Genomic DNA, 25,568 nt, shown 5'->3' on the forward strand with positions numbered 1-25,568 from the left:
ATGAGGGTGCATTGGGTCATAAATGAGATTGGTGCTCTTATAAATGGGGCTTCAGGAAGCCTTTTTGCCTTTGCCACAGAAGGTGCCACCCATGAGGAATGGGCTCTCATCAGACATCCACTCTGCTGGGGACTTCATTTTAGACTTCCCAGCCTTCAGAATTGTGAGCAATAAACTCCTGTTTTTTTTTTTTTTTTTTTTTTTTTGAGACGGAGTCTTTCTCTGTCCCCCAGGCTGGAGTGCAGTGGCGCCATCTCGGCTCACTAAAAATACAAACTCCTGTTTTTATATATTACCGAAACTAAAGTATTTTGTTACAACAGCCCAAGCCAACTAACACTCTGAGACCAAAAAATCTCAGGAAACATCCTGAGAGAAGAGGAGATGCAAGAGCAGGAGGCATGAAAGAAGGTTACATAAATTCCATGAAATGGCTAGGATGTTCAAGCCTAGTACTGTTAGAGTAAATCTGCTTTAGATGCACAGATTAAGAGATATTGGTGAATTCATATACTAAAATCCCACCATCCTTTTAATTCCTCTCACCTTTAGAGAGTTGAGTTTAAAAAATCTTTCCTAAGACTCTTCTATGAGCTTGGCCCTAGATTTGTTATCATCTTCAAGGAAAAACAATGCCACATTTTATGTTGATTTTTATATAATCCATATGGATGTAAAGCAAAGGACGCTCTTTCCCTTAGGCTCCTTACCCCTTTAAAGATGATTTTGCACATTCAGACTCAGTAGTTATATCTTCCACTTGATATAACATAAACTATCTTTTTTTTTCCAGAGTGTAGTCATCAATAAAGTTTGGTTGGCCTTTCCAAAGTAGAGCATTAAAGTCCTCTGGCAGAAATACATTAATAATGATCTCTACATTTTTGTCAAGACCCCCTGGAATAGCTGAACATATACATTAACTGCTGCATCAGCCAGGGTTATTAGCTTAAGCAACAGGAAACAACTCTAGCTAACATAAGTAGAACATTTATTCAAAGGGTATCAGGCAGCTCTCAGAATCTCTATGAAAGACTTAGAACCAAGGTAGGAACATATGCAGCAGAGGAACAAAGCTCCAAATTATGGTTCAGTGTGGCCCCGTTGTAGACCTCACTATTGTTGCCACTGGGCATGCACATTGGCACTTACTCTACTGATGTAGACCATGATGCCACCTTTGGAATGGTCACAACTTTTGCTTCTGAAACCTGATAAAGCTAGGGCTGCTGATGCCAGGCTCAGCAGAAAAGATTCTGGATAGTTCTTAATTATTTTCATCAATAGCATATTATTCAACTTTTGAGGTAGATACATGTGACTGGGGGACCCTGAGTTATGTTAATTGGTCTTATTCTCAGGGATACCAGGAGAGTGAATATCCGATATTTTATATTTTAGTAGAGGGCTTTGTGTTAGATGATTTCCCAGATGTCACAAAGAAATTCAAATTCTGGATTGAAACTCAGATTGGATGGCCAAAAAATGGCAAATATCCACATAGCAGTTGATTATCTTTTCTACTTCCTTTTATTGTCATTGTTCCATCACTGTTGATCATTTGTTTCCATTCAAATTTTCTGTCTTTTTTTAAGAAAAATAACATGAATATATAAATTTGATGTAACTGAGCATTAATAAGGAAACGCATTCAGAGGGTGGTTAATTTATCCAATAAGCAGTAGAATCTTGATTCCAATTGATGGGAGACCTTCAAACTCATGTTATTTCCACATTGCCTTTTATGACATTTGAGATTTAAGAAACACATTTAAGATTACTGATTATGATTATGGATAAGGCCTAGATATAATATACAACAAATGGGCAATGAAGCTATATCCTAAGTTTGTTAACCTCACCCTGATAACAGGATGAGAGCTAAGTAGATACTAAATCTAGATTCCTTTCTTCCAGCTAATTTCTCAGCCCTCTTCCAGAAGAACCCCAGCCAGAGATTCACATGCACCTATAGTAATGGGTTGAGTAGAAGGAATAGCTTATAATTACAGGGAAGGCTGTGTTTCTCCAGACCAGGGACTGAAGCAGCAATGACATTCAGAATGGGATACTGCAGTAAGATATGGAAATCCATTAGGCCAATCAATGTCAGTGAGAGGTAGAAGAGGTTATGAGATAGTCCGGAAGACTGCATTTGAGAACCCATATGTAAGAGTAGCCAGGGACTTTCTAAACCAGGGTGTAATAAGAAAGCCTTTCTCACAGTGTTTTTGGTTATAGCATAGTACTCCTTTTCTCTCTTTGCTGACGTAAGAAAAATGCCCTCTCTCTTCTCTCTCCTTTACATTTTACATTAACTCTATACAGGGTTGGCTACATAACTTGCAGGAGCCAGTGCAAAATGAAAATGCAGGGCTCTGAGTCCACAAACAAGGAAAATGTGTGGTTAATGATATTAAAATATGGAATGTTTTTTCTTTATCGTCTCTCTTTCCCCTCACTTTTAAATTTCTATTTAGTTGTATTCTAATTAAAGAAAAACTAAATTTTTAAATTATAGTACTGAAATTTACCATTAACTTTTATTTTGTACAATGTCAGTTTAAACTGCCTTACATTTAATTTTAGATTTTTTAATGTTAAAAATTCAAATACTAGTTTTAAATAAGAACAATTACCTTATATGCAGAATCAGTGAAATTACATAACTGATATTTCATAGTTCCTGCATGAATATGTATTTTTTTCTTACCAGAACGGCAGAAATGCACAAATTTAAATAAGCTGTTTTTATTTTAATTCTCAATAAAGTCACATTTGCCAATACTATCTACCTTCAGCTTACTAATGAATAAAGAAGTACTGAAAAGAAAATAAACTACATTTTGCCCAATCTTTCTCTTTTCTTTTTACATCATCATTTCTCCACCACTAATTGTCTAATGCAGGAGAAGAGGGTAAGTAAGAATAGCTATGATGGGATTATTTGGTCATTCTTATTTCTTTGAATGACATTGCTTTCTTCCTGGGTTTGAAGCAAGTTTCCCCACTCCGTACATAAGTATAACATAACACATTTACTTTGAACTGGCTTTGGGTATCGCCCAAAGACTTGTGGGTCTTGTATAATTCTGGGCTTATGAGCATCATGAATTACATAGGCAAAGGAAAACAGCAAGAAAGCAGGGCAGGGGGTCACACACACTGTGCATATCTCCTCTGCCCACGTGCATGTCCTATTGCTTCAACCGACTTCAGGGAAAAAAAATACAAATTCAAAGATAATTGTATTAAAAGTTTCAAGATGGCAATGACAGAGCAATAAATCAAGTTGCGGGTCCTTCTGAGTGTGGAACTGTGTTCTTCTAACAAAGCTGGCTGTGGCACCTCTGTAGAAGACTCCCAAGGCAGAAGGTTTTGTGTTCACATTATTGTACTGATACATTAGTAATTTATTTAATGCTCCCTCTCCCTCTGTCTCTCTTCCTCACATAGATCACAGTGACATAAGTTCTTGGATGGGAAAAATAGTGGGGAGGAAAATCAGAACTAGAAAATAGTGAAAACAACAGATTCTCTTGAGTCCACAAAAGTCATGCTCTTCTCTCACATCAACTCCAGTTTTGGCCAAAGCTTATATGATATATAAGATTAAAAGCTTATTTTTAAACTCTCAGTATCTCCTTGGTTTCTTTTACTAAGAAACTCTCAGGAGACGCAGGCAGCCAGAATTCTAAAAATTCCCTGATATACTGCAAATCTGTAGAAGAAAGGGAGCTCTCTTCACTCTGATTCTCTTGGCTCCCTCCCTCATCAGGCCCACAGTCACAGTCAAGATTATATATGTGTACCATATATATACATATACACAAACACACACACACAGACACACACATATATAAAATGACGAATATACGCGTGTGTATACATATATAAATAACATCTATATGTGTGTATGTGTATATATATATATGTCGTTCACATGGCTACTTGTTGTTCGCCTAGATTTCACTTATCTCATAGACATTTTCTGTACAATTTTCATTACATAAAATAACCAATTTTTCTAAAACACAGACATTTTTAGACTAGAAGATAACTTTTAATTTATGGGTTTATAGCACATACTAATTTTGGTATCTTGAAAAGACACATATGATGTGTGCTCTGGCAAAGTTCCACACAAAGCAAAATTTTAAAATCAGGTTTTAATTGAATTCAACAAATGTGCTCATGCCTGTAGTCCCAGCACTTTGGGAAGCTGAGGAGGGTGGATCACGAGGTCAGGAGTTCAAGACCAGCCTGGCCAACATGGTGAAATCCCAACTCTACTAAAACTACAAAAATTAGCTGGGCATGGTGGCAGGTGCCTGTAATCCCAGCTACTCGGAAGGCTGAGGCAGGAGAATTGCTTGAACCCAAGAGGCGGATGTTGCAGTGAGCCGAGATCACACCACTGCACTCCAACCTAGATGACAGAGCAAGACTTCGTCTCGAAAAAAAAAAAAAAAAATTCTTTAGTGTATTTCTTTGTAAAGTGATATTGATCATTTTCTAATGCACTCTCCTTGGGCATTTGCAATTTAAATTTATAGAGATTTGTATGTACATAATTTTTAAAATAAGCAAAACATAATTTATACTACATGTATCTTTTATTACACTTTTCATATTTATAATAAAGGCTTGTAGTTACAAGTTGTTGAGTTTTAACAGGTGCCATACACAACATATTGCATAGATTATTAATTAAACACTTTCAATATCTGATGAGGTAGATATTATCTCCAGTTTCGAGATAAAAAACCAGGGCTTACATGGTTTAAGTGATTTCGCAAAGTCACACAAATAAGTGAGTCATCCTACTCAGCTCTCTTAATGCCACACCTAAAGTCTCAGGCTGCACTACATTGATTTGTTGTAGTTCTGTAAATAGGTCTAATGCATTTTGCATCTTATGTACATTGAATGAGTTATTCTGATAGAAAACTGAGCATCATTCATAAGCATTTTTAATATCACACATGTGAATGTGATAGAAATAATAGATACATTGTAAAGGAAAATGCTTCTACTCATAAAGTTTTTTTTTATGATAGAGGTAACAGATTTGAAAATGTACGGATAAATCTATTGCATCTATTTCAGAGAATCACTGTAAATTTCTAAAACTATGGATGTATTTGAAAATGGATATTTGAAACCACAACAGAAGACTACAGTTTGCACAGTTCAGAGCTGCCTGATTGAAAGCAAGTCCAGATGCCAGCCTTTGTTCACAAATGACAGTGTTTCTCAGACAGTATGGTTCATTTTTTTGCTATCATTTTTTAGGTAAATGTAGGCTTATTTGTAAAGCTATTGCTTTTTTTTAAGTTGGTTTTTCTCGCCTTCTCAGTCTAAACAAATACATAGACTTTTTTTGCATTTTCAGTCCTGCAATTAAAATTTCAAAATTCAGTTTTGAAACTTCACATGTTAGTGACACTTATTTATTTGTATCAAGAAACAGACATTCTAGTTGAAAAGTACAGAGGCAAGTTTTATATTTTCTTAACATGCTTAATGTTGTATTTTAGAATTTATGAGCATTTTGCTGAGATTTATTGTCATATTCCTATTTCAAAATACTTAAAAGATTATACTATGTTTATTAACAATGCTTTTGAAAGAGCCTTGTTCTTAGAGATGAAAAATAGACACCACCCACATCAAAACACTTTAAGACCCATAGTTATGAATGGTAACAGTGCTGGTGGTGGTATCAATAGTAATGGTGGTGGTATTGGGTATGCTTAAAAATACGCATGTTTGTATGTGTGTGTGTTTGAGCAGGAGTAAGTATGTACATTTTTAATTCTCAAGATTTATATTATTCAAAATTATCTTCCATTGATATATAATCTAAAAATATCCAACCAGACCTTTACATAAGCCCTCATATTGCATGAGAAATTCTGTCTTTGTTTTGATTCCAATACGCCACAAGTTGTAAACACAGCACTGATTTATTAACAGGTTTTACTTTCAGAGAAAATAAACATTACTACACTGAAAACCTCATTTAGATTTTAGAAATATTCAAATATGGAAAGGAATTACTATCCTTAAATTCAAAAACATTTAATATGTGTTTATCTCCTCAGTGAGCACCTTGAGGCAAAAAAATGATGATTTTAATTTCCTTTCATTATTTTCAGACACTGAGAAAGTGGATAAATCATTACTAATGAAAGATATATGCACTGATTTTTTTAAAAGTGATTTTATCTTGGTTTGGTGTCTGGTGGCTTTTAGTTTGGGATTTTACTGAATGGCTGTTTTGGTTCATTATCCCATGAATCTGAAATGTATTGGCTGAATGCATCTAAAGAGTCGCACGCTGTGGACATAGGCCCATCTTGCTGATAAATAGCTGTGGCGGAACACAGTACTGAGAGGAAAGTGGTTTTAATCTCAAATCTCAATGACCCTTACAGCCTGGGGCAGGCACCTGCATTTATGAAAGCAGCAGATCCCAAGGCACGCGACTTAGTTCTAACTACATACTTCAGACAGTTCTGCAGCAGTAGAATAGAATCCCTTGGAATATCGTGGTGGCAGCTGTTTCACGCAACTTTTGCCTCTGTCACTGGTTAGGGTCTATGTAGCATAGTGGCTTATTCCGGAAAAAACAAACTCAGGTGGCGGGAGAAGTTTTAGAAACCTGCATAGTAAAGGGGCATATTTGAGTTCTGAGTCAATTTTGGTTCTTTTTCATGAATAAGCACTTATCTTTGGATAATCTAGGGAAAGATGCATTAGGTGAAAGGGCTAATAATGTGGGTGTGAGTTTGAGTGGTTTCAAGTGTTGCACTTCAGAATGTTAAATAGAAGACTGCTATTCACATCCTAAATTATAAGTCAAATGTTTCAGTCTTCATGTATAATGTACTTAATTTTCACTAAAATTTTATATGATGCATGAAGTACTATTATTATATTGCTTTACAGATGATGAAGCTTTAAATTAGAGAAGTTCAGCAACAGGCCCAGCATCATACGCAAAAGTGGTAGCTTTGAACCCAGGTTCATCTGTCTTTAAGATCTGGCCTTTTAACCATCATGTTTTACTGCTACCCAACCATCATTGTTCTTTGTCCTAAGGGACGTGGAGGGAATGTCTCAAATTTGAGTGTTATATCTACTGCCTTTATCTCTCAGTGGTATTTTGGGAGCATTGTCTTGCAAACTTTTACCTTAGATTTCCACAAGGGGGCATCCTTAGAACTCTCAGGAAGGATCTAATAGAATTAACTCTTAGTGGGAGGAAATCCAAGCTTTTCCATTTAGACCGGTGGTTCCCAAAGGGTATCCCCAGAACCAGCAGCATTGGCATTACCCGAAAACTCGTTTAAAGTAAAAATTATTGAGTTGCTCAGCAGATATACTGAATCAAATCTCTGGAGGTAGAGTCCAGTAATCTGGGTTTTAAGCCTTCCAGGTGATTCTGATGCATAACAAAGTTTTAGAACCAGTGAATTATTGGTTTTATTACAGTAAATATGTTTTTTTTAAGTTCAGGAATATTCGATTATTAATAAAACTTCCCACACTGTGAGAGCCACAACCCTAGAATAGATCATTGTCTCAAATTGAGGGCCAAGACTTATTCGTGAATCACAAAATCAATTCAATGGACCTGTAGAAAGAATACGGATGAGAACGACAGAATCCATTACTTTTAGTAAGAGAAAAAGTTTCTTTGTGAAAGTTTGTTTTAAATGGGTCATGAGGTACAATGTATATCGTACTTTGGGCCATGGTCAAAAAGCCATCGTATAGTTTGAAATGTAGTGAGATATACTCTCAACAACATACAAGATCCCCACAGCATTGCTTCAGCTGAGAAGGGTGAGGGGAACATAGATGGAGTGGTCATCTTAGGACAGTAGTGTAGAAAGAATAAACTTTGTCACGGAATCCTACTCTAGTAAGGAGAATATAGTTTTTGGAAAAACAAAACAAAGAAGCAAAACTAATGAATATACAAACAAACAAATAACCATCAGCATTCTGTAGGCTAGCAAGGAATTCTGTGCCAGTCTACTAGAAGATCACTGGTTCTCTTTGACCTTAAGAGAAATATTATTCCCAAACTATCAGAACTTGGGGTTACCAAATACATGTCTGATAGAAAATCTGCCCACTTAAGTATCTCTCTGATGAAAAAGTATGGCCTGCATCAGGGCCTCAAATTTTATGGTTATTAAGAAGGAATAATTCCCATTACAGTTATCAAAAAGTGGAATCCTGGCTTATTTGTTTCTCTGATGAGTTTACCTCGGGGAAGTCTACTACTAGAAGATAACGTATTGTATGTGGAGAATAAGAACATCATAGATCCTGAGCAGGAAAAGCTCATTCAGGTTGTATTTCCCATTCATGAGCTGAGATGCTACTCTTAAGCCTTTTTTTTTTTTTTTTTCTCTCTTCCTTAGTCCTGGTCACTGACTGCTACTCTGTTAAGATCCCTGAACAAAATATCACAGACAGGCTACATGATACAAGTTTAGACATGCTTTTCAGAAAGAGGCTAAAAGGATCAGGATAAATATGGTTTCATACAGATACATATATATATATATATATATATATATATTTCAATTAAAATCACAAGAACACAAGTTGGAGCCATAGAAAAATCATGAAAATCAACTTACAGCTGTCTAATGTTTAGCAGTCCCCTGCCAGCATGGGATAAAATCACCTGATGCTGTCAGGTCAACATGCATGGTGATGGCATCTAACAACAAACAAACACCCAGAATGCTTTTCTTCTTATATGTGAAGTCTGTGACATTAAGATACCATATAACTGAATACTGACTCCAATATTGGGTGATTGTGGGATTTAAAAAATCACTTCACCTTTTAATTCTCAACTTTTGTTTCTACAAAATGCAGATGGGGAGCAGTTGGGAATAACAATTTATGAATGCAAAGAGTTCATGTAGAGATTAAGTGAGATCCATGCAAAGACCTAGGACCATGCTTAAAATATAGTAATTCCTTAGTAGAAGATTTCTGCCATTATTATTTCATTCTATAGTAATTACAATGAGAACATAGTCACAGCTGTAAACTCCAGTGCTCCAGAACTTTTTAATTCATTTTTTGTTTGCTTATTTATTTTTGTACATCTACTGTGTGCCAACTCTAGGTATTGGAGTGAAAGTGTGAATCAAACAACCTTCCTACCTTTCAGAAGCTCACTTTCTACCAAAGGAGAAAGACATGCAAATGAATAGCTGTAATCAGTGTGACAGAAACTCCCATATGCCATGTAAAACACTGTGCAAACACAGATGGAAAACTTAAAGCTCCAGAGAGCAGCAACATCTTGGTTCCATTTCCACATGCACACATGGAATTGAAGACATACAATGAAAACCTTGGGCAAACAAGGTAGAATACCAGAACATAAGGATTATGGTTCTACTTCTATTTTCCTCAACTAGTAACTTCTTACGTTTTGTTAGAAACCACCCATGATTTCGGAGACAGTAGGAAGCAGCTTGAAGAATCAAACATCTATTTAGCTTTTATAGCAGGGTTTAAAAATTTTAGTCAATAGACCCCTGAGAATCTTGTAAGGGGGGTCTCTAAGTTAAAAAAAATTTTTCCTTGGTAATATTAAGATATTATTGCCTTTTTCTCCATGCTTATATTTCCACTGATGATATAAAAATAATAATGGGGAAACTTGGTGCTTCAGCTTTAGTCAAGATAATGGCACCAGATTATACTAATAGTCATGGTATACTTCACTTATGCTTTGCTAAGGAGCAGTAAAAATATTAATCTTATTAATTCTTGACTCTTTTATATACACTTGTGTATTAAAACAGAAAGTATGCATAAAACACTTCTATTACAAATCAGGCTATGATGGAAACACATCCAGTTGGACTAGCCACATTTTCTCGCTAAGAATTCACAACATTTTTACTTGAAAGAGCCATTAACAGATAACTATGGTTATTAAGAATTGAATGTGGCTGGGCGCGATGGCTCACATCTGTAACCCCAGGACTTTGGGAGGCTGAGGTGGGTGGATCACAAGGTCAGCAGATCGAGACCAGCCTGGCTAACATGGGGAAACCCTGTCTCCACTAAAAATACAAAAACTTAGCAGGGCATGGTGACACGCGCCTGTAGTCTCAGCTACTCGGGAGGCTGAACCAGGAGAATTGCTTGAACCTGGGAGGCAGAGATTGCAGTGAACCGAGATCACGCCACTGCACCCCAGCCTGGGCAACAGAGCAAGACTCCCTCTCAAAATAATTAAAAAAAAAGAATTGAATGTTCAGTGGACATTTGTCAAGGTGTTATAAACTGTGTTTGTCATGTCTAATGTGGGTAGACTATACTCGTAAAGACACATGTATGTGTCAGACAGAGAAGGGAAGTTTGAGGTCAGATTACACAAAACCTTGCTGATCAAATTGAGGAGTTTAGGCAGTACTCAGTAGGAAAATGTGAAAAAAATTATTTTTATCAGGGAAGATAAATAATCCACTAGACGTTTTAGAATAGCAACTTACTGCTGAATATGATAGTATGGAAATGTTGAAGATTGGGTCATGAATTAGAAGGCTACTGCTATTCCAAATGCAGGCTGTGAAAGGACTGGAGGAGACATATGTCAAGTATTGATAGGACAAAAGGGCAATATGATATAGCAGTGCTGAATTTTACCACAAGCGGATATTCATAGTTTGTGTTTAATTTTAGTTTTCTAACTTGAAAAAATATTGCCAATGCTTACATGTTAACAGAACAAAGATAATTGAAACTTGCATTACAAGAGTTATACAACTGATCGCAAGCACTGTTATCTTTCTTGCTCTATTGTGTTTGAACTGTTGTTTGTATTTTTATTTTTATTATTTTCTCTTTGGAACTACTTCTTGTGGTTATGTTAGAACATTTAGATGGGCATAATATAAAGGAAAAGCTATGCACTATATACACACAGACACACAGATACTCAAAATCTGAATTACTCTGACCTCTATCAGGAAAGAGATGAGACACTCAAAGTAATGTGATTCAAGAAGGTTTACTTTACACAGAAGGAGTTGGGGAAAAAACACATTAACCTTACTCCTCTTTCTCCTTACAGACTTCATTTTGGGATCCCATTGGTGAGATTCCAAGAAAACCTGAATGCAATTGATGCAAATCAGCACACCAGGGCAGAGAGGGAGGTAGCAAAGAGTGGAGGCAGATCCGAATCAGCAAGCAGAAGATACTGGCATGCACACACACACATACACACAGAAACATGTTCAAAACCCACCCAGGCCGAGTTGCAATTCCTTAAATGCAACAAGTAAATTTTCTGTCAACAACAAAAAGCTGAATTAGGCAAAGCATTGGTTTATTTGGATTTTAGCTCCATAGCAATGACTACAGTTGTGAGCCAATGAGATATAAAACAAAACAAAATGAAAATCAAAAATAGAAAACTAAGCTAATTTATTTCTGTAATGTTTGGCTTTGAAAAAGACAGTATCAGAAGAGATGTTAGAACAAAAGCCTTAACAAAGTCACTTTCTGTAAAAGCCTGCTTAGAGCCAGCAGTCGCAGGGGCTAAGATGCTGAATTGAATGACCAAAATCAAAATATCCTTCTAGAGCAGTTTCTTAACTTCCACACTGTTGATATTTTGGGTAGGTTAGTTCTTGGTTGTTGAAACTTTCCTGTACATTGTACAATGGGAGCAGAAGCCCTGGCCTCTACCCTTTGGACGTCAGTGGTGCCTCACAGGGGTGAGGCTCGGTTGTGATGACCAGTATGTCTCCAGACATTTTCAAATGTCCCCAGTTGGTGGAGGGCTTCATTGCGCCTTATGGAGAACTACAGAACTAAACCTTCAGTCTAGGCTTCCAGAGATGCCTGTTTTTGTTGTTGTTGTTGTTGTTTTGTTTTGGTTTTTGTTGTTTTTTTACATAGATAGGGTATATTCCTTTCAACACATTTACATGAGTATATGTATTAGTCCATTTTCACACTGCTATAAAGATACTACTGGGGACTGAGTAATTTATAAAGGAAAGAGGTTTAATTGAGTCACAGTTCTGCATGGCTGGGGAGGCCTCAGGAAATTTACAATCGTGGCGGAAGGCAAAGAAGAAGCAGGCATTTTCTTCACAAGGCAGCAGAAGAGCAACAGAGTGCGGGGGAAACTGTTGCTTTTAAAATCATCAGACTGCATGATAACTCCCTCACTATCATAAGAACAGCATGGGAACAACCATCCCCACGATCTAATCACATCCCACTGGGTCCCTCACTTGGCATGTGGGGATTACAATTCGAGATGAGATTTGAGTGGGGACACAGAGCCAAACAGTATCAGTATACTGAAATGAATTTATTTGTATAACAATTGTATTGAATGTTATGCAAAACAATTAGCCTGGTTAATTTCAATATACTTCCAAGTGTGTTCAACTACACAATCCCTATGTCTAAAACAACAATAATGACATTAATTTTATTCTGGATGTCACATAGAGGTGTGTGCGTGTGTGTGTGTGTGCATGTACGTCTGTGTTGTGTATACATGAATATACATATTTATGTGTATATGTCTATTTGTTTTGGAGTTGAAAATATAAGGCTTTGGTCAAGGGAGCCATTATATCAGAAGTCATCATTAAAAATCAATTCTAGGCCAGGTGCAGTGGCTCACGCCTATAATCCCAGCACTTTAGGAGGCTGAGGCAGGCAGATCATGTGAGGCCAGGAGTTCGAGACCAGCATGGTAAACATGGTGAAATCCCATCTTTACTAAAAACACAAAACTTAGCCGGGTGTGGTTGTGCATGCCTATCGTCCCAGCCACGTGGGAGGCTGAGGTATGAGAACTGCTTGAACTCCAGGAGGTAGAGGCTGCAGTGAGCTGAGATTGTGCATTGTGCCACTGCACTCCAGCCTGGGTGACAGAGTAAGTCTCTGTCTCAAAAACAATAAAATAAAATAAAATAAAATAAATTTAACTGTCATTGAAGCTTTTGACATTATCAAGTGGATTATTAGAAGAGTCTAATATCCAGTATTGCACTACATTTGAAGATGTCAGGAACAACATGGTAGTTTGTTTGAAGTGGCTATGGCATGTAGGGTATTGATGCTTCTGAAACCAAGCCCCAGGATGCTTTTGAAGGGAGAAATAACTTTCAGCTCTGCCTCCCAGACCAAACTCCAAGCTCCCAGGTAATATGGACATCTCTCCCGATTCTGGTCCTAAGAGAACATGACCCTGCTTTTAAAACTAATAGCACAATACCTAGTCAGAGACGAGAAAGAAATCCTTTGACCACAGACAGACTGATCTTTCAAAAAAGTGCAAAAAGAAGGAAGCAGAGGATTTTTGGGGAGGGCAGAGGGGACCCTACTTAAGCTTTACCTTGGATCCCATGAACAGTTATGTAGCTTATGTCTTCTTTGCTGAATTCTTAGGCCACTTTCTTCAATTCCACATTTCTGTCATATTCTTCTGTGAACCCTTTTGCGGATCTGCAAGACCTGGTCTTTCCTACTTGGTGATGGCCAGGATGCCTCTGAGGTTGCACCCTTGTGACTCCAGGGAGATCTAGAATAGCCTAATATGGCCTAATCTAATGTTCCTCAGATTTAGCCATTCTCATGTTAACTTTATAGTTTAAACGTTATAAAATACCACCTAAACTAGTATTTACTAACTAGTCCTTGAAATGAATGGTTTTATATAGCTTAGGCTTAAGCAGCCATATTCATAGCATAATTATTTGATATGTCAGCTACGGTCCTCAACTAAAAGGCACAGAGCAGCAAGTTGGATAAAAAAGCAAAACCATCTTTTTTTATGCCCAGTTATACATCCAACACACCTTAGTAAACATTGGTCTAATCTGCAGCCTCATGTAATCTGCCCTGGTAATAGATTTAGGAAAAACTGTTATTAAAGAAAAAGAAAAAAAGAATCTACTTACAAGAATGTTCTTTTAGGGAGGGGTTTTCTTAAAAGATGCAAAATTAAAACTAGATAGGAGGAGTAAGTTCTGGTGTTCTATACCACTGTAGGATGACTACAGTTAGCAATAATAAAATTATATATTTTCAGAGGAGAATATTGAATATTGCTAACACAAAGAAATGATAAATGTTTGAGATGATGGATATGCTAATTATCCTGATCTAATCACTATACATTATACATATCAAAATATTACTATGTACCCATAAATATGTATGCACAATTATTATATGTCAAATAAAAATAAACAGTAAAAAACATACTAAATTCAGCTGACAGTCTCATTTTTTCCTTTTTTTCCTCTGCTTTCTCCTGTCTGTGTAATATCTGGCTCTGGAGGCACAGCAGTCATTTTGTGATTATGAGCTAAAAATCTTGAGAACAAATACCTGCATGATAAAGCTAAAGTCTAGTGTGCTTTTGTTTGCTTCCCTATGTCATGACTGCACTTCTTTACTGGGCTAGAATCCTTACCCTTGATTTTCTCACAAAGAGAGTTAAACGTTGTTTTTAATGTTAAGACATTATTTGTTGGATTTTAAAGTATTTGCAGCTGAACACAACCATACCTGATACAGAGAATGACTATCCATAAGATGAACTGATCAAGAGACAGCTAAATATTCAGACCAGTGGTAACTCTGAAAATGTGAACTCATGGAAATTTATAGAAATTCCTCAGCAGTCACTGTACTTTCCAAGAACCAAGCAATGGGAGAAAAGTTGATTAAGTTGATGTCTTAAAGTGTAGAGTAAATGTACCTCTTATCTGGATTATACAAATTTGCAGTTTATTCCATATTCATTTTATGAAATATACATAATAGAAAAGATATTTATTTCACTGGAATATAGTAGGAGGACAGAAAGGAAAGGAAAATAGCTAACATGTTTTTAGCACTATGCGCCAGAAGTTTTAAGACATACTTTGTAAGCACTATATCATTTAATCTTCACAGAAATTGTTTTAACATATGAATAGTTATCTCATATTATGGAGGAGGAAGCTGACATTTATAGAGGTTAAAAAACGTGTCCATGGTTTTAAAATTAGCAAAGAGCTGCTCGCACCCACTCTCATCAGATTCTTTTTTTCCCTAACATTTCACTGGAATTACCGTTGCCAAAGTCCCATTGACCTACACACTGCTAAAACCAATAGTTAATTCTCAGTCCCCACATTGACTTCTCATGAACATTCTATGCACTTGTTCACTTTTGCTCTCGAGATCCTTCACCAGGCTTGGCAACACAGTCACCTGTTTCATTAATCTTACCTCCTGTGTTGCTGCTTCTTAGTTTACTTTGCCAGTTCATTGCTACTTTTACAATATCCAAAAGCTGGAATGACCCAGAGCTCAGGTTTTGGATCTCGTTTCTATCTTCACTCACTCCATTTGATGGTTTTCTTCACTGTCCCAGCCTTAAATGCTATTTAAAAGTGGTCACCAATTTATCTGTGGAGCCCAGATTTTAGCCCTGCAATCAGATTTGAATGGTTATTTGACATACTCACTTGGAATAGGCAACAACTGATTTCCAGTATCTTACACAGTGTCATCATTGACCTTCATCTTTCTCTTACAGCTAACATGCAATTCATTTGTAAATCATTTTGATCCTTCATTCAAATTACCAGAGAGTATCTACAATTCAATAATTTTATATCAGTTTTTTGTTATTAAGTCAATCTTTTATTATTTTTTGAATTAATGCAATAACCTCCCAACTTATCTTCCATGTTAATGTCTTTACTTCCTGCACCAGTTTCCTGTGGCTGCTGTAGCAAAGTGTCACATGCTTCATGGTTTACACAAACACAAATTTTTAATCCTACATTTCTGAAGGCCAAAAGTCAAAATAGGTCTAAGTGGGCTAAAAGCATGGCATCAGCAGGGCTCACGCTCTCTCCTGGTGCTTTACGGAAGAATCTTTTTTCTTGCCTTTTGAAACTTCCAAATGTCACCTGCATTTTTTGGCTGTGGCTCCCTCCTCCATTCTCAAAGCCAACAGCATAGCATCTTCAGATCTCTATTTGATTCCTACCCTCCTGCCTCCATCATTCATTTATAAGTACCCTTATGATTACATTGGACACACCTGGGTAATCCAGAATACTCTCCACATCTCAAGATCCTTAACTTAATCGCATCTTTAAAATTCTTTTTGCTATTTAAGGTGACACATGGGGGGCCATTATTCTGCTTACACAGTCCCTACAGTTTATTCTTCAAACAGCAGTCTGAGGTTCCTTTGTATCCTTACCGCTTCTTTACCATTTTATTTCTTGAATGTGCCAAACTCCAGAGTAGCTGTTTTCTCCCCTGGGATCTTATTTGCTCTAGGTATTTCTATGACGTTTGTTTCTCTCACCTTCTTCAGGTCTTTGCCAGAATGACAATTTACTGAGATCTCCCTCCCCAGCCTCATCCCCAGCAGTTCCTTTCACATTTCTTTGATTTCTTCTATTCCAGAGCACTTATCGAACTGACATTCTATGTATTTTACTTAATTTCTTTTAATCTATTTATATCAATTCACGTGTAAGTGACATGAGAGTAGAGATTTTTTTGTTTGGATTTGTTCACCGCTCGACACTTACAAGAGTAGCTGAAACATAATGTTTAGGTATTCAATGGGCTCAAATTATTGTTTTACTTAAAGAGTAAACCACTAAATCTAAATTTTTCTGACTTTAAAACCTATGTTCTTTCTATTCTGTGTGTAGTCTTCAAATTGCAGTTTATGATCCAGCTGCATCAGGATCACCAGGGTGTGCTTAAAATGCCAATATCTGTGACCTACATAATATATAACACATTTGAAATTTCTTGAGATATAATTTAGAAATCCATATTTTAATAAAAATTCCAGGCGATTCCTTTGCATTCAGAAGTGTGACAAACAATGGACTATACAGAAATTATGGGTGTCACATTTTTGTAATATTTTATTGAGCATTTGTGGCCGTAACAGATTCAAGAAGGAATAACATATAAAAGTATTTATTCTCACTACTCATGGTCTAACTGCAGTATCAGTAGAACTTGAGGATATGGATTATGTTCTGCTACTAAAGAGTGTTTTATGCTCTGCTTTCTTATGGTGAAGGAAATTTGTAAAGAGACCTGAATCATATCTGAATTATAGAACCAGCCTCAAAACATGCTCTCTATGAAGGCCAGATAGCCAATACGTTAGGCTTTGAAAGCCATATACAGTCCTGTCCCAGACCCTGTATTGAGTTTCTTCTTTCACAACCTTTTGAAATGTAAAAAATTATTCTTATCTCACATGTTGTTAAAAGAAAAAAAAAAAAAAAACAACAAAAACAAACCAGGTCATGAGCTGAACTTAACCTATGATTGTAATTTGCTGACTCCTGTAGTAGAGCATTAAAGTTTTTGGTGACTATGGGAAGGTAGTCTACGTGGATAATTCTATCTAATACTTCATTTTACATTCAGTGATTAACTCAGCACTGTTATGTTTTGAAATATCCGTTTTATGCGAGAATGCCTCAAAGATGTACTGGGAATTTATCTATGTGGTTTTCCAAGTACTTCTGTTTATTTGTTGGAGATCTGGCACAGAACTCTCAGAAAGAGCTAATAAAGTTTAAGACGGCCTATTAAATTGTCTGATCTAGTCTTCTTGACACTCAATCACTGTGAGGGCAGGATAAGGTCAAATTTGTTCTTGCTTCAAACCTTATCCTTGTGTCTTTCTCTATATCACTTTTAGAACTTGTCTCCCAGACACTTCAAAACTTAATACCACTAAGTTGGTATCTCAGTGAGTTCTTGTCATTTTATTTATATTTTATTTGTCACTGCCTAAAGAATAGCTGACTCTTATTCAAAACAAGAAGCAAGACTGTGGGTGTGTGTGTGTGCATGGTTTTTATAAAAGGGTAGGGTAGAGATAGAGAGAGAGAGACAGAAAGAGAGAGAGGTTCTGCCCATGTATACCCTGTGCTAAAACTTCTAATAGTTCCTTTCCTGGCTGGCACGCCCATTTCCCAGTTGCTGTCAGTTTCTGATGGCCCACAGTGTACTTCCTTCTCTGGACAATTGCCCTTCACTGACTAGAGCTTTTTCTAACCCTGGAAGTTACACTGACCTCCTTTCTTTGAATGGCCCAGAGCCAGTGACTGATTGCTACAGGTACATAAAGGGGACTTTCATGCCTTCAAATAGAACAATACTGGTGGTTAATTTATTTACAGATATCTCCCCCTGTGAATTAAGACAAAGGTAAGCATTTCCTGACATTGTACTGTTTCTCAGCATTTTTTCTTTTTTGTTGTTGTTGTTTGTTTGTTTTACTTTCTTATTTTGTTTTATTCTCTAACTTATCGTTCCGTTTTTCAGTTGTCCCACCCCCAAGAAACCTCTGTTTATAAAGAACTTTTAAAAAAATTTTATCTTTACCTCTGTCTCTAGGAACTTTATTATAAAAGAGTTGATGCCATTTGTGGCCCAATGAAACAGACTCTAAGGATAAGATTAAAGAAGTAAATCATTCAACAAACAGTGGTAATGAGGGTATTATTAGTGGTAGTAAATGGAGTTTTGTAAGTCCCTGGAAATCTATAGCAATGTATTTGCCAAGATGTTTACCTGTAGTGAGCTTAGATCAGACAAAGTGTAAAGGGAATGCCTGGTTAGCTTATGTCCCTGGAAACTGAGAAGCATGGGAGGATTAGTAACTATTATGTAGTCTGGAATTTAGTGATTTTTAATAAGTGCAGTTGATTCACCGAAGAGCAAAATGAGAGTCTCAGCCCTACTGATTCACAATTTAAACCAAAGTGTGAGAATTGGAGAACCTCATCTGTAACATTTAAAGACACACTCATCTTCTGCAGCTTCACATAAGATAGATCTAAAAACCCAGAAACACAACCTAATGGAAGATTGTTAAGGTATCAAAGATAGATTCTTAGTTGGGGCATATACAAAATGGCAAAATCGGAAAGGTAGTAGTGAAATAGTGGGACCTTGAAACTTCAGATGGTGTAGAATGTGTATAGAGAAACTTGAGAATCTTCAACTCTTAGGTAGTTTTATATCCTGTAAGCTACTGCATTATTTGGGGTGTAATTAATGCAATATTCAGCAAGATCAGAATGGCACCAAGTATCCTCAGCCACAGAGTTTTTTGGAGATTGTTAATAAAATATGGAGAAAATGATGGATCTAGGGAAAAGATAGGTAGAAAAAAAGGATTGTTGCTCTTGTATGAGACTGTACTTTGATGGAGATGGAGTGCCTGACCTAAGACCTCAAATGACTATGTAGTCTGAATAGGCCATTGTGAGCTGGGTTGTGTTACCACCAACTCATAAGGTCTGATGAGCCCTACTGCAGTAGATTGTAAAATAAAAGTGGCACATATGAAATTGAGCTTGAACAGGTCTGGAAGTCATAAGGAAGTTCCATGAACAAGTTGCTCTGTTCCCTATGTCACCTATCACCCTGGGGTCAATGTCTCTTCCTCAGCTCATACCTATTTTATAATAAGATGTCTCTTATAATTCTCTTTTAGAAGAAGTGAATCTCAAAGTTGGTTCAGACATGAATTATCTACCATATGTAGGTACAAGCCACAAATGAACTGCTGTATCACTAAACTTTCTGTGGATGATACTAAAGAAGATACTAGGGAAAAAGTCTTCCTATAGACATACTTGGTTACCGTAATTTATTGTACACCTCATGTAGAAAAAAAGTAGCTTAAATTCACGATATATATGAATTCATGAATGGGAAAGAATGATTTTGTTGATTGTTCTAGAGCCAAAGAGAAGGAAAGTTAGATTAGGGACAAAAAAGTTGGTGAAAGAGGCATGTGAATGGATCTATGAGAGTTGGCCAAAAGGATGTGCATGTTTGGATCATAACTCTTTCTAGTAGAGAACATTCATTGTGGTAAAGTTACTACATAATTAAGTGGAAAGGATTACTCCTCCAGTTGACATCAACCAATTTAGTCTGGGAGATTCTGTAATTGTGCAATGGAATAATGAATGAGGCAGCCCTGGTGGCAAATATGGGGGTGATGCGTTATCTCAACTGCATGGAACCCTCCTTTTCCAAACTGATCTATCGATTGTCACTGCTGAATGTCCAACTTGTCAGCATCAGCTGTTAATTTTGGCTTTCCTAATTGTATTCTATCCCATAATGAAGCTTTGCTCCACAGTTTAAAACAAAATAAAACAAAAAACAAACAAACAAAATCCAAGCAGGTTTTGTGCCCCTTCAGTGATTGCTGTTTCCCTCTGTTGCGGGGAGATATGTGCTTAGGATTCTTGCCACTCGTTTTTCTGTGAGCATGTTTTGGGGAAGAAATATATACATATATTTAATAAAATACATAAATCTCTCTTATATCTTCAGCCCAAGAACTCTGCATTAAACAGCTCACGTCTTGTCTTATAGTAATTAATTAACTATGCTAGTTGACTTATTCTCTTTGGTGTCTGGCCACATGTGCTCCAGATAAACAATTACTTCTCATCTCTCCCTGAAGTAATCTCTCTCTCCCTCATTTAAAAAGATAATTTAAACTGATCTGGTATTAGGAGGTCTCACACCAAAACATAATTAAGTAGGAGACAGTGGTTTACTTTTATCTGTGGATTATATTATTTAAGTTCTACAAATTGTGGTTTGTATGGCTAGTACAACCTCTGGAGATACAAATTTCAAAAATATGTTAAGTACATCCATAGCAATAAACCTTTTTTTAGCAACTGCAGCAGTAATACAGGAAGAAACGTTGAGTATGACTAGGCATCCAGAGAAGATTTTGAGTTTCACTGAGACTTTAGGGTTTTACTTTATTAGTCTCCAAATACATTCTTCTATTTTAGGGATTTCTTTGTTTTTTTCACAAATGTTAGATAATCTCTGAGCATTATTTTGTGCTTCTGCATACATAAGTGCTGCTTCACAAAGTTTTGTGACAGGATTATACTTAATCTCTCAATGAGTTTATAGGATGTTAGAGCTTAGGCAAAAATAGTTAAATAGTACCTTGCTCTTTATTTCTTTGACTGGATAAGATTTCATTCACTATTTTGTTTGGCTATAAAATACAATCTTGACCAGATAATGTTATAGGGTTTTAAAAGATATTATAATTCTGGTTAATGAGAAAGACTCTATTCATGTTTCTGCCTTTGAAGAGAGAGGAAGACACAATGAACCAATGAATGTGGGTCGCTTCTGGAGATTGGAAACAATCTCCAGAAAACAGCCTGCAAGGAAATGAGGACCTTATTCCTACAACCATGTGGAACTGTTTTCAGCCAACAATTTCAATGAGCTAAAATGCTGATGCTCTCTAGAGATGTCAGTAAGGAAAACAATCCTGTGGCTACCATGCTTTCAAACCAATGAGACTGGTGTAGAAATTCTGATCTTCAGAACTGGGAGGTAATAAATTTATATTGTTCTAGATGACTTATGTTGTGGTAATATTTTATAATAGGCATAGAAAACAGACTCACACATGCATATGCATATGCTATTTACATATTTGCAGCCACCTTGTATATTTCTGTTTTATAAAATGAATAAGACTTTCCTCTGTGTCTGTGAAACTGTAATTTTTACTATTGTATTTTTCTTTATTGATATTCCATAATTCACTATGCCATTCTCTTATATATTTATGTTGTTTCCTATTAATATGTATATCTGTTTATCATTGTTTTGTATTGAAAAATAAGCTTATAATAAATTTGCAGCACATTTCATACGCATACACAAAAATACAAGATACAGAACCAATAATAATATGTGTCCATATGGCTTGGTTGAGTATTTTCTCATTTTTTTCTGAAGATATTATATTAATTTAAATAGTGTCTTTAAAAACTTATATAATGCTGGAGATATCAACAGCATATAAAAATCATTTTGTTTGTATATGTAATCTTAGACTCTGGGTCACTGTTAGAATATTAGAAAGCTACAGAAATGTTTGTTAAAATTTTGCACTTACATCATTTCTCTTTTTAGATTCAAATTTACAAATCTCAATCTTTGAACATGGGTTCAAAGCTTTTAGTTTTCCACTTTTTAAATTATATGTAAAACATATATTACAAAAGAACTACTGAAGGGATTGAATTTAATTTCAAACCTTCAGATAATATGTTAGAACAGTACTCTGGCCACCATTTTGAATTGTTTATGAATATAAAAGTGAAAGTAAAACAATGAATCTCTGACTCCATATATATTTCACAAAGAGAATGAAGGGGTATCTATTTTGTACCACTTGAATTATTTGATCGACTTCTACAATATTAATGGATTAAGACAGAAGAGAAGGATAGTAGTGAGAGATTTATTTAGAAAGCTGCTTTTGTGCTGTAAGTGTCTAAAGAGAAAGAGTCATAAAGGAGCTGCCTTCTGGCCCCGAGTTTAGTGACAAGGCTTAAAGGAGTAAGGAGTTCATATGATCAGATATGTAAAATGTGTTTCCTACAATGAGACTCACAAGAACTGATGACTGACACACATCTTAAAAAAATTAAAACAGGAACTGAGACTACCTTCAACCCTGATAAATCAAGAAGGCAAACATTTTGGTAATAGTTCCTAGAAAGTAAGGCTGTGTTAGGATTACCTGCATTGCCTGAATTAGAGAAGACAAGGTTTGTCTGCCTCCAGATTTAGCACTCTAAATGCTATGCTACCATGCCTGTTTGAAGTGCTGGGTGTGAAACAATGTTTAGATCATGGACTGATTAAACTATAAAACTAAATTATGTAAATTTATAATCAAAACAACATGTTCTGTCTGTTAAACTGCAGCAGCATATTTGTAACAATTTTAGTAGCAAGAGACATTTGGGGGAATTGACATACGTGTACACAGAGCTAGATTAAGCTACAAAATTAACAGTTTAGAGAACAATCAACATGGGAACTTGCAAGACCTTTTTGATAGAGACATTTTACAGTGTTTCCAGATTTCTTTAGGATCTAATTCCCTTTCTCCCCTAAAAAATTAAATATTATAATTATATACTTACACTAAAGTTTAATCATATCTTTTTTTTAAATAAGCAGACGCAATTTTTATCATATCATGAGATTTGCTGTGAATTAAACAGGAAATAAAATCTTTTGAATTTGGCTGCTGGTCATTTACCTAGGCTGTCTCATTGTTTTTTTTGTTTGTTTGTTTGTTTGTTTGTTTCAAGATTTCAGGTCAATCTAATTGTATCATAGACAATTGAGAGAAGCTGCCCTAGTTATAGAAACACAGTCTCCTCCTGTATAAGTTAAAGTAGTCAGATCTAAGGCTACAATTGTTCATCACTTACCGTCTTCTCCAGGACCTGTGCTAAGTTTGTTGCTTTTATTATTTCATTACAATCTTGAAACCACTCTTCAAGAGTGGTGTCTCATTGTTTAAAGATCCACTCCTTCTACCATCTTTAGAGCATATGATTAAAATGCCTAACTCATCAAAAATTCAAATTATGGTTGGACATGGCCAAGATGGCTGACCAGAAACAGCTATGGTCAGAGGCTCCCACTGAGAAGAATGAAAACAGTGAAAGAATCCTGCACTGGCAACTGAGGTATCCAGGTTCTCTCACCGGGACTGACGAGGCCATTGGTGCAATCCCCAGAGAGAGAGGAAAAGCAGGGTGGCACAAAGCCCACCCCAGAGCTGTGTGGGGCAAGAGGAGCTCCCACCCAGCCAAGGGAGGCAGTGAGTGATTGTGCTACCTTGCTTGGGAAACCATGCTTTTTCCTTGGATCTGTGCAACCCACAGATCAGGAGATCCCCTCGTGAGCCCACGCCACCAAGACCTTGGGTCCTAAACACAATGCTGTGCAGATTCTCAGTGGATGCTATGCTGGAGACAGCTTAAGACTACTGAGTTCCCAGCGGGAGAGGTGGCTGCCATCACAGCAGCTGCCTGCTGTGTAAGATGACTGAGCTCCCTAGGGAATGGGTGGCAGCCATCACTGCGGCTGCCTGATGCCTAAGACAACTGAGCTCCTGGGGAGACTACTGGCTGCCATCACTGCGGCTTCAGTCTGCCATTTTCCCCTGCTGGTGCCAAGGAGATTGAGAAGTTTGGACCCAGGAGGAATTCCCCACAGCACAGCACAGCACAGCAGCTGTGGCAGATCATGGCTAGACTGCCTCTTTAGGCCAGACCCAGACCCATCTCTACTCACTGCATGGGACCTCCCTACGGGAATTTCAGCAACTCCCTAGAGCTAAGGGTTTATGAACAGAACTCTGATTTCCCAGGGACAGAGCCCCTAGGGGGAGGAGCAGCTGTGGTCTCTGCAGATCAGCAAACTTAGTCTTTCCCCCTGTTGGCTCTGAGGAATCTGGGCAGTCCTGACCAGTGGCATTCCCCCCCAGCACAGCACACCCCTTCTGTCAAGGAGGAGCCAGAGTGCTTCATTAAGTGGGTCCCTGATCCAGTGCCTCCTGACTGGGTAAGACCCCCAACAGGGGTCTCCAGACACTTTATACAGGAGCATTCCCACTGGCATCAGTTAGGTGCCCCTTGGGGATAGAGTTCCCAGAGGAAGGGGCAAGCAGCCACATTTACTATTCTGTAGCCTCCAATGGTGACACCTGCAGGTGTGGGAGGGACCAAGGTAGGATCTTGAGTGGACCCCCACCAAACTGCAGCAGCTCTACAGAAGAGAGAGGGACTGTTAAAAGAGAAACAAACAGAAAGCAACAACAACCACATCAACAAAAAAGTCCCCATAAAACCCCATTTAAAGTCAACATCCTCAAAGATTAAGGCTCGATAAATTCACAAAAATCAGAAAAAATCAAAGAAAAAATACTGAAAACTCAAAAAGCCAGAGTGCCTCTTCTCTTCCAAATGATTGCAACACCTCTCTAGGAAGGGCACAGAACTGGGCTCAGGCCGAGATGGATGAACTGACAGAAATAGATTTCAAAGTTGGGTAATAATGAACTTAACTGAGCTAAAGGATCATCTTCTAACCAAATGTAAAGAAACTAAGAACTAAGATAAAACATTACTAGAATTGTTAACCGGAAAATCCAGTTTAGGAACATAAATGAGACGATGGAGATGAAAAACACATGAGAACTTTACGATTCAACCACAAGTATCAATAGCTGAATAGACAAAGTAGAGACAGAATTTGAAAACTTGAAGACTATCTTGCTGAAATTAGACATGCCAAGAAGATTAGAGAAAAACAAATGCAAAGGAACAAACAAAACCCCTGAGAACTTGGGATTATGTAAAAAGACTGAACCTATGACTGATTAGGGTAACTGAAAGAGATGGGGAGAATGGAATCAAATGGGAAAACATACTTCAGGATATCATCCAGAACTCCCCAATCTAGCAAGAAAGGCCAACAATCAAATTCAGAAAATCCAGAGAATGCCAGTAAGATATTCCATAGGAAGATCAACACCAAGACACATAATCATCAGATTCCCCAAGGTTGAAATGAAGAAAAAAATGTTAAATGCAGCCAAAAAGAAAGGCAGG

Source organism: Symphalangus syndactylus, chromosome 6, assembly GCF_028878055.3.
Source record: "Symphalangus syndactylus isolate Jambi chromosome 6, NHGRI_mSymSyn1-v2.1_pri, whole genome shotgun sequence".
Taxonomy (NCBI): Eukaryota; Metazoa; Chordata; class Mammalia; order Primates; family Hylobatidae; genus Symphalangus; species Symphalangus syndactylus.